A 16,471-nucleotide genomic window follows, 5' to 3' on the forward strand; every position below is an offset into this window, starting at 1 on the left:
GAATATCCACAACATAAGGGTGGTACCCAAGCCTATCTCCGGTCCCCCGATGATGGAAAGGGGAAGGCAGGATCAAATTACGCAATTCCACCGCACACTCTCCGCGATATTTTTTTTTTTTTTTTTTTATAAAATATAGGTGCGCATTTGACCTCCATCTCACCTGATGGAAAGTGACGATGAGGTCGACGATGGAGCATGCACACCTAAATAATGCCTATTCACTCTCGCCTTGAAAAGGTCCAAGTTATAACGTTCAGGGAACAAGTCTGCAGGCAGGGAATTCCACTCCATAGCCGTTCGCCATATAAATGTGGAAGCGTAACGCTTCGTGCGAATCTTTGGAATATCCACAACATAGGGGTGGAACCCAAGCCTACGCCTAGTCCCCCGGTGATGGAAAGGGGAAGGCGGAATTAAATCATGTAATTCCATCGCACACTCTCCGTGATATATCCTGTAAAATACCGATAAGCAGGCAACTTTACGGCGGTGTTCAAGGCTCTGCAGCTTCGCCTCCACTAATTCCGAGTCACCTATAAGCCTCTTGGCACGGTTGTCAATTGAATCCAAAGTGGCCAGTTGATATGTCGCAGAGCCATCCCAAAGGTGGCAGCAGTACTCCATGCACGATCGGACTTGTGCTTGGTACAGCTGGAGCAACTGTCCCGGTGTAAAGTACCGCCTCACCCTGGAAAGGATCCCAAGCTTCCTTGCTGCATTTTTGGCCGTGGATTCAATGTATCTGCCGAAGTTCAAATTGGACGACAGGTCCATTCCAAGTAGCTGGAGACAATCGGCTATCGGTATGGATATATCACGAAAAGTCGGAGTCAGCTCAAAGGGACTCCGTTTTGTGGAGAATAGACACGCCTGCGTTTTGGTAGCGTTAAATTTGACAAGATTGGCATTGCCCCAATCGGAGACTGCCTGGAGTGTCAAATCTAAACGGCTAACCATGGACTCTCGACAAGACTGGATTTCCTCTCCACTGACCCTTGCATTGGTCAAGTACCTATCTACAACTGTGCTGTCATCAGCATACGCAAAGGTACCTGGAATTAACATATCATTGATATGCAGCAGAAAGAGAGTTGCAGACAGTACGGAACCCTGAGGAACTCCGGCATCTATCGCCATATGTTCGGAAGAGTAGCCTTCTAAGACCACTCGAATCGAACGTTCGCTCAAGAAATCCGAGATCCAATTGCAAAGGTCAGTGGGAAGCCCATAAGAGGGAAGCTTGCTTAAAAGGCTTGCGTGCCAGACCCTGTCAAAGGCTTTAGAAATGTCCAAAGACACTGCAAGTGCTTCGCCTTGCTTTTCTATAGCCTCGCTCCATATGTGACAGGCATACACAAGAAGATCCCCAGTAGATCGCCCTCGTCGGAATCCGTACTGGCGATCACTGAGGAGATCGTTGTCTTCAAGGTACGATAGGAGACGGTTGTTGAGTACACGTTCCATAGTCTTGCAGAGTATGGAAGTGACTGAGATAGGTCTATAGTTGACAGGGTCAGCTCTGCTTCCCTTTTTTGGTACAGGTTGCACGTTTGCAAGCTTCCACGACCTGGGAACTACACCAGTCTCAAGTGAGAGGCGGTACAGGCGTGTGAGAACAGGAGACAACTCAGGTGCACAGTTACGCAGGACTATTGCTGGAATTCCATCTGGCCCGCTAGCTTTATTCACGTCTAGATTTCGCAGAGTTCTAAGTACCTCTTTTTGGCGTATGCGAACTGGCGCCATAGTGCAGCCAGCCTGAGGTAAAGTAGGTGGTAGGGTCCCTGCGGCATCTAGACGCGAATTTTCTGCAAAGAGTGAGGCAAAGAGATTCGCCTTCTCTTCCGCAGTATGAGCCAGCGAACCATCCGGCCTCAGCAGAGGTGGCAAAGATGGGCGACAGAAGTTCGATTCGACCGCTTTGGCCAGGGACCAAAAGGATTTGCTGCCTGCTGGATAAGAGGCAAGCTTGGCTCCTATGCGGCGCACATGGTCGAACTTGGCCCTACGTAACATGCTTTTGCACTTCTTGGCGGCCTTATTAAAAGCTTTCTTCATGTTCTGAGTACTCGGAGTTTTGCGTAGTCGAGCATCTGCCCAAGCTTGGTACGCGGACTGTTTACGTGCTTCAGCACAACTACAATTAGCGTTAAACCATGGACGAGCTTGGGGTCCATTGGGTACATCAGAGTATGGAATGTAATACTCCATACCCAAACGCAAGACCTCGACTACAGCATCAGCACAGCTCGACGAGTCTCCTGAAGTAAAGCACGCCTGCCAGGGATATGACGCAAAGAAATGGCGCATTTCGTCCCAATCTGCTAACTTGTATCGCCACACCCGTCTCATACCACTAGGGCCCTGATCGGGTGGGGAGTATACGGATACAGTTTTCACCAGACAATGGTCGGAAGTACCCAGTGGGGCCTCCACAACCACAGAGTATCGGTCCGGATCAGTTGTCAGCAGAAGGTCCAAGCAATTAGCCGTATGGGATTCAACATCTGGTATCCTAGTGGCGCCACTGACAAGCTGGGATAAGCTTAGCGTTAACGCAAGTTTACGCGTCTCTCTCCCAGCGTGATCGGTCTTCTGGTATGGGAACAACCATTCTTGATGGTGTGCATTAAAGTCCCCCAGAATGACTAGTTGCGCCGCTGGGTACCTATGCTGAATCTCATCAGACGTCTCACTTAGATATTGGAACAGCTTGGTCGTCTCCTGATCTCCACTGTGCGATCGGTAAACACAGCAGTACACTATTTGTGTAACTCCTGTGTCAACCAGAAGCCATAAAATTGAAAAACTCGGTGCCTCAAGGTTCTTGAGACGCTTGACACAGATGTCATCGCGAACGTACACACAGACTCCGGCACGAGGTACGAACCTGTGCTCCAGAGTATACCCGGGGTAGCTGAGGTACGCTGCGTCAGTCGGACATCTGATCTGCGTCTCTGTGAGGAACAGCAGCTGCGGTTTGTCGGTTTCAAGGTGGTAGTGGACCGAATCGAGATTTGAGTGCAGACCTCGGATGTTAGTGAGGTGCACTTTTAGTGGGAGGACGTGCAACCGCTGTGTATACTTTTTTCCATTTTTAAAGTTTTTCATTCTGTTTTGGAGAAGTGAATAGGCAGGAGGAAGGCAGTTGAACGAGGCACTGCGTCGTGTTCAACCAAGCAGCAGACTCATACTGCCACACGAGGTTACAATCGGCTTGGAGACCGCGGGGACGCCCGAACCCCCCCGGAGATGGCCACCTGGTCCTCCCTTCCGGTCGCCAACCGGCAAGGTGGAGCATTCCGGGATTTTTCGTTGGGTGGCGGGGCAGCCTTTCACGGGTGGCTTTCCCGCTACTTGGGCCCCCAACTTCCCACGGTCGGCCAGCGGTGCACCGTGCTTCGGATCCCGCTAGCCTCCAGAACCGAGTGCTCAGTGTGGCAGTACAAGCAGCTACAACTCGCCGTCAGACGCAATGCAACTGTTCAGACCCGACCTCCAAATGGCAACTCCCGAACACGAGTCGGAACACGGTAAAAACCATTTGGCGACTCGACTGCGTCGGGAGGGTGGTGACTAGCCACGGCCGAAGCCTACCACCAGTAGTTATTGCTCTTTAGCACCACCCAGGGGTCACTTGTAGGGTCTCAAGGGTAAACCTACGGAAGCGAGCAACATCAACCCCCAAATATAGATATATCCTGTAAAATACCGATAAGCAGGCAACTTTATAACGGTGTTCAAGGCTCGGCAGCTTCGCCTTCACCAATTCTGAGGTAAATCACCTATAAGCCTTTTGACACGGTTATTGATTGAATCCAAAGTGGCCTTTGGGATGACTATGTAGCATAGCTATCTTAAAGGTGACAGCAGTACTCCATGCACGTCCGGACTTGTGCTTGGTACAGCTGGAGCAACTGTCCCGGAGTAAAGTAACGCCTCACGCTGGAAAGGATGCCAAGCTTCCTTGCTGCATTTTTGGCCATGGATTCAATGTATCTGCCGAAGTTCAAATTGGACAACAGGTCCATTCCATGTTGTTGGAGACGGTCATCTATCGGTATGAATACATCACAAAAAGTCGGAGTCAGCTCAAAGGGGCTCCATTTCGTGGAGAATAGATACGCCTGTGTTTTGATAGCGTTAAATTTGACAAGATTTACAATGCACCAATCGGAGACTATCCAAACTGCTAACCATAGACTCTCGATAAGACTAGATTTCCTCTCCACTGAAGTCAGTGGGAAGCTCATAAAAGGGATTCTTACTTAAAAGCTTACTACAGCCTTTGACAGGGCACTTTGACCTGTCAAAGGCTTTAGAAATGTCTAAAGACTCTGCAACTGCTTCGCCATGCTTTTCTATAACGTATTAACGTAACACACTTTTGCACTTTTTGGCGGCCTTATTAAAACTTTTCTTCAAGTTCCGAGCACTCGGAGCTTTGCGCTGTCGAGCATCTGCCCACGCTTGGTACGCGGATGGTTTATGTACTTCAGCACAGCTACAGTCAGCGTTAACCCATGAACGAGCTTAGGGTCCATTGGGTACATCAGAGTATGGTATGTAACACTCCATACCTAAACGCTAGACCTTGACTACAGTGTAGCTGATGCTGTAGTCAAGGTCTCCTGAAGTAAAGCACGCCTGCCACGGATATGACGCAAGGAAATGGCTCATTTCCTCCCAATCTGCTAACCTGTATCGCCACACCCGTCTCATAACACTAGGGCCCTGATCGGGTGGGGAGTATACGGATACAGTTTTCACCAGAAATTGGTTGAAAGTACACACAGGGGCCTCCGGAAACGCAGAGTATCGGTCTATATCAGTTGTTAACAGAAAGTCCAAGTAATTAGCCGTATGAGCCTCAGACGTTAAGGATCCTGGTGGCGCCACAGACAAACTGGGAAATACTTAACGTTAACGCAAGTTTACGCGTTAACGTTAAGCTCCCACGCTCCCAGCGTGATCAGTCATCTGGTATGGGAACAACCATTCTTGATGGTGAGCATTAAAGTCCTCCAGAATGAATAGTTGCGCCGCTGGGTACTGTTATATCCCCTTACAGTCGGCAACATATAAAAAACTAATTTATCGAGCTGTCCTGTTTCCCACCAAAGTTTGTTATTGCATTTTGACGGAATGCAATAGGAAACTGAAAGCGCTGTCGACAGATTGGATTTGGACGCCGTCGCGATACATCGTTTTAATTGTCATTTCCTTTCCTTAATTTTATAATTTAATAAAAGGGGTGTTTTGGGTAAAAAGTGTTTTTTTTTAAAAAGTGTTTCCTGATCCGCTCCGTAACAGTGGTGTCAGAAGTGGGATACCAGCGTATTTTCCGTCGTTTCTCGTACGTTGGTATTCCATACGCGTTCCGGTCGGGAACTGTGTGAAAATTGTGGACTTTTGTGTGGACGTGACCTACCCATTAACCAAAACAAAACCCTCGTCGCCTCGTGTCGTGATCTACTCTTCCATCCAATCTCCGGGGCAAGTTTCTTTTGGAGTCCTCGTCAAATTCTCGCTGTATCCCGTGGTTGAGCTATCATAACCGCTTTCCTGCCGTTCAACCCTCAAGTTTCGACGCAGAGCGCTGACGCGCTCACTCACCTCTATCCTTGCTGCAGCCGCCGTCCTCGCCACCATCGCATATTTGTGGTTGAGCTACCACCTCACCTGTACTAGCTGATACGTTATCGCCGCTCGTCGTTCCGGGCCTGCATTAAAATGGTACTCACCTACTCCATGCTACTGATAAACCTTCTGTGAGTGGAACATATTTTCTGATTATCGTTACTAGTTCTCACTAATTGTCCTATTTTACTTTTACATATCTTTTATTTCACATACTTACGGTATTAACTATTTTGTCATTGCCTATAATTTCAAAGAAAGGAGATTTAAAATATTCTATTATTACAATTTTGTGTAACTGTACTTACCAATTTATTCAAAATGACTGACCAAAAAACACCGGAAGCTTTCCCAATCCAAGTGTTATGTAACTTTATTCAACCATACAAAGGCGATCGCGAATCCTTGAACGCCTTCCTTACAAATTGCCAAAATGTGCTGGACTTGGCATCAACGAGTCAAAAAGCCCTTTTACTAAAATACATCATTTCAAGATTAGAAGTGAAGGCACAGATCGCATGTTCGAACAAGGTGTTCGACACTTTCGATGCGCTTAAAGCATGTCTTAAACAAAATTTCGGTGAGCGAAAGCACTATAACCATCTACTTATTGACCTACAATCGTGTAAACAGCTACCTAACGAAGATGTTGCGCAATACGCCCTCCGAATGGAGAGCTGTTTGACGGCCCTTCAATCCGAAATTTATAATTCGGAAACAGTAAAAAATAATCTTTCGGGCCGCATTGCCATGACCGAAGACCTAGCCCTGCATACATTTTATTTAGGTCTTCACCCTCGCTTGGGTAATATGGTGCGCTGTCGGGACCCTAAAAACTTAAATTTAGCCATAAACATTGCTCTGGAAGAAGAAGAAGTTCAAAATCTTCTTTGTAAAAACGTAGTCAAAACAAGGACCTGCAAAATCTGTGGAAATTCTGGACACTCGGAGTCCGACTGCGAACATAAACAGAGACGTAGAAACCAAATCAATTTCACGTCCTCTGAATCAAAACCATCTGCATCTGGGTTTAATACCAGGTCGCAGCCACAGGTATTCTGCAGGTACTGCAAAAAGCCCGGACGCGATATTACCCAATGTAGAAAACGGAAATTTAATAACGAAAGGTATAAAAATTATTCTAATTCCAATTCCAACAATCCGAACAATAACACAGTGCATCATGTTTCCCACGATGAACAATCGTTATCCGATCCTGTTCCCGGCGCCGACGATGTCACTTATTCCGATTGTAATAATTTAAACTACTGAGTCGGATTACGAATACGTGCCGCCGTAAATCCGAGCGGTCCAGATCGAAAGACTACTATGCTAAATCGACTGCCCCGAAACCTAGGCATTCAAAAACTATTACGCACCCGACAAAAGAACCTCAAAATCGTCATCCAATGACATATTCGTCGGGTCACACTCAACCTTCCCTGACGGGAGCCTCTAATTCGTTAAGTCCACTTAAATCAAACACTCAACCCTCCCTGACGGGAGCCTCTGTTTCGTTGAGTTCTCCAGAATCAAAACCTCAACCCTCCCTGACGAGAGCCTCTGTTTCATTGAGTTCTCCAAAATCAAAACCTCAACCCTCCCTGACGGGAGCCTGTTTCGTTGAGTTTCAAATCATCCCCTCAACTCTCCTTGGCAGGAGACGATTCGTTGAGTTATTCTAATCTTAATACTCGATACTCTCTGACGGGAAACTCCGCTTCATCGAGTCCTTCTAATCCTTTAACTCATACTACAATTCAAACCCAATCGTACCTCCAACGGATCTCTTTACTGCAGTCATAAAATAAAATCAGTACCCGTTATGGAGATAAGAAATACGTACCATGGTCACGGTTGACTGTCAACCGTGACCATGGGACCTGTAAAGGGCCCGAAACGTCGGTTTGTTTGAAAAAACAAATATACGCGATTTAAATCTGGAAAAATAGTTTCATTTCCTATGTGTAACAATCGCGAAAACCTAAGAACTCGATAAGTTATTAATTGACATATAAATTATATGGCAATTAATGATTTCTTGCAGTAGGTAAGCCGACGATATATTAATTTTTATTTTTTTTCTGAAACCATACATATTTGCCACATCGGTGTTCTACTCTTGCATTTGTATTAGTTCAAAGTATAGGAATCTGGAAGAAAAAAAGCATGTCAAGAAATTCAGTTAATAAAACTCTGTGGGTTCATTCGAAACTGTCAAATCGCTTTGTCATATGCTTAGTTTTAGCCCCGATCCAAACTCAAGTATGTTGGTCATACATATTGAGGAAACGGCCGTAACTGCGGGTTTCGTGCTTCGAGAGTAACTACAGTAAAGTTAGTCTACCTGAAGTGCCCGAAACGGGTTTTTTTTTTCAAAATGCAAATATACGCGATTTAGATTCTAAAATGTAGTCTCATTTCCAATGTGTAGCAATCGTGAAAACTTTTGAATTCAATAAACAAATTTCCCTCAAAACAGCCACAAGTGTTGCAAGAGACGAAACGTAAGATCTGTCTACCACATATTTTCTTATACGCTAAATACTCAAAAAAACCTCTATGTTTTTTAATCGATACGATCTAGTGTAAATATCATAAAATTAACTAATTTTGTTTCGAAACCTGATATTTCTTATGAAGATCGAATCAAAATTAAGGGTTTAAGTGACAACGATCCTCCTATTACGAAACTCTAGGTTCGTTTTCAATTGTTCTTAATAGTTTATCTCAATGCACGGCCCCTTCACCTATTTCTTTTACGTGCAAATTTCAAGTAATTGACGACACAATTAAACTCGATTACGATGGTATCTTGGGAAATTAATTCTTAAAGGACCTTGATGTTGACATTCAATATTCAAACAAAACCCTTAATTTTCAAGGTAACTATTGCAATAAATTTTAGCGAATTAACTTACATAATTCCGCCACGATCTGAAGCGGTAATTGAATGCCCAATTTCAAACGACACATCTGAACGAAAAAATATCAAAGAAGGATTAGTTATCGATCACCAAATCTCTCAGGGAGTACATCTTGCAAACTGCATAGTAGCAGTCAAGTCAAATCAAAGAGTCAACATTACGGTACACAATACAACAGAGTCCATTCATAACATTAACCATGCACGCCTCGAAAGATCTCAAAAAATCCTGCAACTCATTCGGACCTCTCACCTTAATTCAGAAGAAAAGGACACTTTATTAGAATGCTGTTCTAAATATTCCGATATCTTTTATTTGGAAGGAGATCCATTGACTTGTACTAATGCTTTAGAACATTCAATTAATACTAAAGACACGACACCTATTTACGTAAAGTCCTATCGTTTCCCGGAATGCCACAAAGATGAAGTCGAGACTCAAATAAGGAAAATGCTGGAGCAAAAAATCGTCCGCCCCTCTAAATCACCATGGAGCGCTCCAGTCTGGGTAGTTCCCAAAAAGTTAGATGCATCTGGAAAGCAGAAGTGGAGAATAGTCATTGACTACCGAAAGCTTAACGACGCTACCGTCACGGAGATTTACCCACTTCCCTTGATCACCGATATACTTGACCAATTAGGTCACTCCAAATACTTCACAACTCTCGATTTAGTGAGCGGTTTTCATCAAATTAAGTTAAAAACCGAAGAAACCGAAGCTCCTAAAACCGGCTTCACGGTGATTACAAATGGCACTTCCGGACATTACGAATTCTCTCGAATGCCTTTCGGTCTGAAAAATGCCCCTGCGATCTTCCAAAACCTTATGGATTCTGTGTTATCGGGGCTACAAGGTCTACATTGCTATATTTACCTCGACGATTGTATTATCTATTCCCATGTCTTAAAGTCTCATATAGAAACACTTCAACTTGTATTCGACCGATTAAGAAGGTACAATCTCAAGTTACAACCCGATAAGTGTGAGTTCTTACGTCGCGGTAGCGTATCTCGGGCACATTATAACTGATAAGGGCGTATGCCCCAATCCTGATAAGGTCAAAGTCGTGTCAAAATTTCCAATCCCAAAATGTGCAAAGGATATAAAATCGTTCTTGGGACTAGTAGGGTATTACCGAAGGTTTATTGAAAATTTTTCCAAAATTACGAAACCCTTAACCTGTCTTCTTAAAAAGGATACTGACTTCATTTGGTCCCAAGATCAAGATCAATCATTTAGTCTTCTAAAGCACAAATTAACCACTGCTCCTCTACTCCAATATCCCGATTTTAACCAACCGTTTATTCTCACAACGGATGCGTCAAACTAGGCAGTGGGTGCTATTCTTTCACAAGGCGAAGTTGGGAAAGACAAACCAATCGCGTATGCGTCTCGAACCCTAAATAAGGCCGAAGGTAATTATGCCACAATCGAAAAGGAACTTTTAGCTATCTTATTCGGTGTAAAGATCTTCCGACTCTATTTATATGGTCAAAAATTCAAAATTGTAACAGGTCATAAGCCTCTAGTTTGGCTTTTCAGCGTCAAAGATCCCGGATCGAGGCTTATCCGATGGCGACTCAAACTAGAAGAATATAACTACGAGATAATATACAAACAAGGAAAATTAAACGCTAACGCAGACGCTCTCTCTCGCTTCCCTGTCAACACCTTAGAATCCAACGACCTTGATCTTAATCCTGACTCATGTAATTTGACACCCTCACAGTGCATCGACCCAACTGCTTGTATCTCGGAAACATATGAACAATTCCTGCAAATCAACAGACAGACGAACGTATCATATGACACAACAATAATAAAACACAATGAGTCTCTACTTAAGGCGAAGTATAAACTAATTGCTTACCCAACCTCACTAGACCTAGATGATTCTGTCCCTTATTGTTCGGATATAATTAATTTATCCACAAGCGAACCTGATATTCGTAATATTGAATGTGAAATACACACATTCTTTTCAACGTCTAACGAGAAACATCTCTTCACTCATCTTTTTACACGTACTAATCATTACGACGAAATGACTTATAAAGATATTTTCTCTCTACTACGCGATTATAGGGACATGTTTCAATTTTGGTACCGCGAAGAAAAGGAAATCGCGATATCAGACTTTAACGACCCTTTTCCAAAATTGTCGTACAATAAAATATACAATATGATCGCTTTTCTATTTCATAAAACCAATATTAAGGTTAATATCTATCGAAATTCTATTTTATTTCCAACACCCGAAGAAGTCCAGCGGATCCTTAAGGAGAACAACGATTCTCCAGCAGCTGGACACCCAGGCATTACTCGCATGGTCGAGCGCATAAAATCTCAATACTGGTGGAAAAATATGCATCAAGACATTGAAGACTACATGAAAAACTGTCGCTCATGCCAAATCAACAAACCTTTACGGCAAACAAACCGTGCTCCTAAGATCATTACGTCCTCTTCCACTAGACCTAACGAAAGGCTCTACCTAGATTTAGTCGGTCCTCTTCCTGAAACTAGAGAATCGACAATTCGACCACGAAGACGATTTGACCAAATATTCTCAAGCTTACCCAATGCAATCGAGCTCCGCCGAGGAAACAGCTAAATTACTCGTTCAATACATTTCCCACTTTGAAATACCTAAAACGATTATCACTGACCAAGGTACAAATTTCTCCTCGGAAGTTCTTTTTTTTTTTTTTTTTTTTAATTTATTGAGGAACAAACAGTTTTACATATTTAAAAATATACATACTTAAAATTAACATATTACTAAACCTACAGTTCCCTAAATATGCATATAAAACAAAAAAGTATACGGTATACTGACACTTATAAACGTAAGTTTTATAAACGTTAAAAAAAACAAAGTAAAATGAACGCAACACCACCCGTATCCCTCAAACTATGCAACGAACGCACATTTTCTAAGTTTGCTGGATGACAGGCACCGGTTGGTTACGTTCGGGAGCGAGCGGTCGTGTTACGCAACGAGATAAGTACTAAAATGCTATAGTGTAAATTAACATAAGTCGGAATCTAAATGATCCGGAGACCTAAAAAAGAAACAATTGTTCAATACAGGTCGCAGTGTTTGTATAATGCGATGTGTTTACTTTTTGATAAATACTTATTATTAGTATTTATATGACGGCTTGCGAGAACCTCGGATAAATTTACAATGTAAACTCCACGCACCAAACGTGGTGTATACTGTAGGTAAGCATGACAGCAAATGTTACTTATTACCTTATATTAACTAATAAATTATTATGAATGAAAATAAAATCTTAATATTAATAAATTGCATTTCAGATAATAACATCTATAATTATAATTGTATGAATCAAGGACAGTGATGATGATGATATGATCGTCATCTATAGCAAGATATTAAATTCTTCATCATAAAAAAAAAAATATGAATGGATGGCGTGAAGGCCAGAAACTTTAGGTATGAATAGAACGTGTTTCGATTACCTATTATTACGGGAAAAATGCTTATTTTGTGGTAATGTTGTGAAATATTAATTATTAATTTCGTTCCTTACAGGTCTCCTGACTCCATTTAATGACGTAACAAAACTCAGGACACAACAACGGCGCACTCGCTGCTATGAGGACTTATATTACTAATATAATAAGTACACGAATAATAGAAAGTAGCAAACAACCAGTTAAGCAATACAAAAGAATAATCAAAAATTACAAAAAAACAATTACCTACACTATTTTAGTCAACATTAGCACATATAAGGTCAGTGATGTGGTTTTTAAATTTTATTAACGATATATTAAATAATTCTATACTACCTAATTGTCTATTATATGAGGCACATGCTCTCTTTATAAAACTATTACTGCCATAGCCAGTTTTACTTGATTTTATGGCGAAAAGATATTTTTTACGGCTTGTTCTTTCCTGTTTACGCGGTACTCGAAAATAAATTTGTTCCAATAGAACAGGGGCGTCAACCATATTATGCAATATTTTAAACAAATACGTGATATCAGTGATATCGCGACGTTGTCTCAAGGTGCTTATTTTATGAAATACAAGGGAAGATTCATAATCTATGTGTTGATTACCGGTTCTATAATCTAAGGACTTTACAAACTTTCTTTGTAACTTTTCAATTTTATCTTGATGGACCCGTTGGTGAGGATTCCAAACCGGACTTGCGAATTCAAGTCTACTTCGCACGTAACTGTTAAATAACAGTTTATAAGTAGAAGCATTTTTAAAAGGTTTTCCCACACGCAATATGAAACCTAAAAATTTGTAAGAATTTGCGACTATCTTATCTACATGGGGAATGAATGAAAGTTTGGAATCCATTACCACACCCAAGTCCCTAATTTCACTAACGCGATCCAGATCGTGGCCACAAATTTTATATGGGTATACTATTGGATTTTTTGATCTTGTAAAAGAAATTACGAAACATTTATTTAAATTCAAAAATAAATTGCTACTATTACAAAACTCAACAAAATCATTTAGATCACTTTGTAGTAACGCAGAATCATTCATGTCTTTAATAATTTTGTATATCTTTGTATCATCTGCGTATAGTAACACATTTGAGTGATTAATGGATTTTGTCAAGTCGTTAACGTAAATAATAAATAATAACGGTCCTAAATGAGATCCTTGGGGTACCCCAGAGGGAATATTTTTATATGCAGAACGGTAACCACACAGTACAACAGCTTGACTACGGTTCCCTATGTATGAACGTATCCAACGAAACAAGTCACCATGGATTCCGAGTTGCCAGAGCTTGAAAAGTAGTGTATCATGACAAATTTTGTCAAACGCTTTTGCAAAATCTGTGTATATAGCATCGACTTGAGTATTTTCATCCATTGCTGACAATATAAGCTCTGTAAATGTTATCAAATTGCTTTCGACACCACGTTTCTTACAAAAACCGTGCTGGTTCGGGACAATGACGCGCTGTACAACCTCAAATAGTTGATCAGTAACAATCTTTTCTTGTATCTTTGCAAATTGACATAATTTGGAAATAGGCCGATAATTTGTGACTTCCTCGCATGCCTTACCTTTAGGAATAGGTGTTATCCAAGCACACTTCCAAACTTGTGGTACGTAACCATTGTCAAAAGACAATCTGAAAATATAAGTTAGTGGAAAACTTAAAGTATCCGCACACCTGCGAATAAACAGAGGATGTATGCCATCCGGCCCAGCACCCTTAATAACGTCAAGATTTTTCAAATATTTATTTACTAATTCAGGGTTAATCTCCACCGAACCAATATCTAAAACACAATTCAAAGGAATAGCCCTCCGATTAGGTAGTGATTGACTAGTGTTATTTACAAATACTGAATGGAAGTGTTCATTAAAGAAGTCACAAATCTGTTTTCCGTCACTACTGCTTTTCCCATTATAAAACATCGTCCGCGGTAGCCCGCTGGTAGCCTTAATAGCTTTAACGTAGGTCCAAAAGTACTTGGAATTTGTTTGAATTTTGTTTTCAGTGTATTGTATGTATTTATTATAGCATTCAGTTTCCATTCGCTTACCTCTTCTTCTCAAAATATTGAAACACTGATAGTCCAAGGGATTTCCATATAATTTCCATAGTTTGTGATATTTCTTTTTTTCATTCAAGACTTTCCTTAGGGGCTTAGTATGCCATACAGGGCAGGATTCCGAGGATCTGATAATTTTTCGAGGAACAAATTTCGCAATAACATTTCTTAAGATTTCATAAAATTTTGATACACATTCATCTAAGTTTAAAGTTTCAAATAATTTAAGCCAGTTTATATTTTTCAGTTCATTGTTAAGGTAGTCGAAATCTGCTGCATGAAAATTATAACTGTAGGTAGGAAATGAATTCAAAGTTTTAAAATTATCAATATTCAAACAAATTTCAATTGACTTATGGTGGGCATCTTCCTGGGTTAAGGGTTGAGAGCAACTCATGACTTTACAAGTAATATTACTCATCACTAGGTCCAAGACTCGATTATTGACATTATACGCACCATTAAACTGTTGCAAATTAGTGAACGCTAAAAAATCTCTCAATGCTTTTACAGCAAAGTCTCCACCTTTTTGCAACAATTTACTGAAGGTAGGAGTCCCCTGCCACACCGCTTCAGAAACATTAAAATCGCCTACAATCAAAAATATGTCATTTGGTCGATCATTAAATATATCACTCGCACAATTAAAAAAACCTTCCAGCGCGTCACGGTACCCCGGCCCGTGCGGTATATAAATGCAGGCGATATTTAGGCATTTATTATCTATATTTAAAAGTTCTTAAACAAATAGAAAAATTGTTTGGCATTAAGCACATTTTTGCTTCTCCTTATCATCCTCAAACTTGTGGAGCACTCGAACGAAGACTCACTCCACCTTAAAATAATACTTAAGGTCTTATGTAAGGAACAATCCACACTCATGGGACTTATATTTATCTAGTGCTATGATCGCATACAATTCCAATACACATAGCACTACAGGCTTCCCACCTTTGGAACTCTTGCTCGGTTTTAAACCATATATCCCGAGTAGTATAGACTCTCTCGATAACAACACCTATACGGATTACGTGACAGCTCTTAATTATCGCCTGCGGTACAGTCGACAAAAAGCGCAAGACAACGTGAATTCTTCAAAAGAGGATCTAAAACCCGCTATGACGCACATGCTATACCGACCACTTATTCTATTGGAGATTTGATGTATGTGAAATGCCACGACAAACAAAATAAGGCTTTGTCTCCAGTATGTAAAGGACCTTTTAAGGTTGTTAGGATAAACGGTAACCATACTGTTACATTACAAATCAATCGTAAATATGTGCGTCACCATTATGACGAAATAAAGCCCGCCTCCGATCAAACTTAACAAAACCATCTATAACATGCGTATGTATCCATTTCAGGTGGTTACTACCGCTGACAACCGTTCGTTACTACTATTCAAGGAAGTCCAGGTCTATTCTTCGATAAACTTTTAGACGTTAAATTCACTAATGACAGCTGGAATGTTGTCACGTTTATTGATGTTAGTCATATTAAACCTAATTTAGATAATGTTTAACTTTTATTTAAAAAAGTAAACTTATTTTGTAACTCTTTTTTTCGTCATAAAAAATCCTGAACGATTGTTCCAACTCCTTATTAGCCTTACGAAACCAGCAATCCAGCATATCAATAATGTAAACAAGTTCTCCTCTATTTCATACTTACTCGTCGATGAGCAGTCCAGATGCCACAAACGCGGCCTTATGGATTTTGGAGGTTCAATTTTAAAAAACATTTTTCGGTACCTTGGATTCCGAAGACGCAATAAAATTTACAGATGCTATTGATAAAGTACAGTCAGATGAAAAACAGTTAACTCAGCTGATGAAAGACAACATAAATATAATTAAATCAACTATCTCTACATTTAATCAATCTATGTCAAAGGTTAACGAAAATGAAAAACATTTATTAAAAAATGTGCAAATTGTTGAAGAAACATTGATAAAAATTTCTAATTCAAATGACAAATTAGAGATCAAATCACAACTCAACACTCTAACGAATTCTTTAGAGTCTATCATACTAACACTATCCTTTGACATTGATGACACAAATAATGGAATACTCTTTGCCAAATTAAATATTTTGCACCCTACTGTACTCAGTCCGCATCAGCTGTTTAACGAACTTGATAAACATAGAAACTAAGACACTATGAACTTCCAGTACCTTTAACATTGCAAAATATCCATGAATTGATAGACATTTCTAAGTTAGTATGTTACTATCATTATAACAAAATTGTAATAGTAATTAAAATACCATTAGTGTTACCTCAAACATATAATCTTTACAATGTCATTCCATTACCTACACCG

Source organism: Hyposmocoma kahamanoa, unplaced genomic scaffold (assembly GCF_003589595.1).
Source record: "Hyposmocoma kahamanoa isolate Upper Pololo Valley unplaced genomic scaffold, ASM358959v1 277, whole genome shotgun sequence".
NCBI classification, from domain to species: domain Eukaryota; kingdom Metazoa; phylum Arthropoda; class Insecta; order Lepidoptera; family Cosmopterigidae; genus Hyposmocoma; species Hyposmocoma kahamanoa.